Raw genomic sequence first — 1,216 nt, 5'->3', positions numbered from 1 at the left:
ATATTCCATTTCTACTATATAATGACTAAAGTACATGTTGTATAGAAATTAAACTAAGTTGTTTCAGAAAACTACATCTCCATGGCCTTTGCTCTTTTTATAAAACTGCATTACTTTCTTCTTGATAAGTGAAAAATATAGATGGTCCAAAGGCAAAAGATGTAAGACTTTACAGTGAAAATTAATTCTCCTGCCTCCTGCTTCTCTATCCAAAGTCACCCATTGTTACCATTTTCTCTTCTTGTTCTTTCTTCTTTCTTCTCCTCCTCCTTCTCCTCACGCCCCTTTCCTCCTCCCCCTTTTTTTCTCACATCAGATGGGTAATGTGTCGATGTTGTAACAAGGTACGAATGGAGGCACAACTCCAGAGCATGACCACCCATTACCAGGTTCTTAAGCAGCCTTCTCCAGAGCTAAACCTTGAATTTACAAACATGTATTTGAAAGGGTTCCAAGAAGGGAATGGTGAAAAGTGGCAGTCCTGCTGAGAGACTGAAGAAGATGATGACAGAAGAGCACTCATTGGCTTTGGAAACATGAAACTCACTGGTGACTGACAAGTTTTAAACAGGCAGACATTAGATGAGAGTGTGTTAAAAAAAAAAAAAAAAAAAAAAAAAAAAAACACAGAGTCCTAACTGGTTTGGGTTTGGCTCAGTGGATAGAGTATCAGGCTGGGGACTGGGTTCCACTCCGGTCAAGGGCACATGCCAGGGTTTCGGGCTCGATCTCCAGTAGGGAGAGTACAGGAGGAAGCCGATCAATGATTCTCTTTCGTCATTGATGTTTCCATCTCTCTCTCCCTCTCCCTTCCTCTCTGAAGTCAATAAAAATATATTTTTAATAAATAAAGCACAGAGCAGGATTTCTAAACTGCTTGGATTGAGTAATTAATTAATTGAAAGCTTACATTTACCAAATATATTTCAATTATACTTTTAATAGCAACATGTCATTATAGAGTTAAATAATTAGTAAATCATTCTGAGAAAGTTCATCAAGCTTTTCCACAAAGGGCAAATCAAGAAATTACTCTTAGAATGTCAATGGGCTTTTCAGAAAAATAACTAACATTCAAGAGATTAAAAAATTAAAACAGACATTTCTTTTCTAACCAGTAATGATATTTACTTAAAAAGAGGAACTTCACCTGGCCTTCTTTACTGATCTTTTTGTTTCTCATTCCGTATGTTCTTTTATTATCCAATTTATTCTC

The 1,216-nt window shown here is 36.4% G+C and overlaps 1 pseudogene; it reads right to left on the bottom strand.

The window, feature by feature from the left end:
* Positions 1 to 310: 310 nt before the first annotated feature.
* On the bottom strand, positions 311 to 404 carry LOC118652399 (annotated as a pseudogene).
* Positions 405 to 1,216: the final 812 nt, after the last annotated feature.

The sequence above is a fragment of the Myotis myotis genome, unplaced genomic scaffold (assembly GCF_014108235.1).
Source record: "Myotis myotis isolate mMyoMyo1 unplaced genomic scaffold, mMyoMyo1.p scaffold_m19_p_3, whole genome shotgun sequence".
Lineage (NCBI taxonomy): Eukaryota > Metazoa > Chordata > Mammalia > Chiroptera > Vespertilionidae > Myotis > Myotis myotis.
This window is presented reverse-complemented; position numbering and strand designations above follow the sequence as displayed.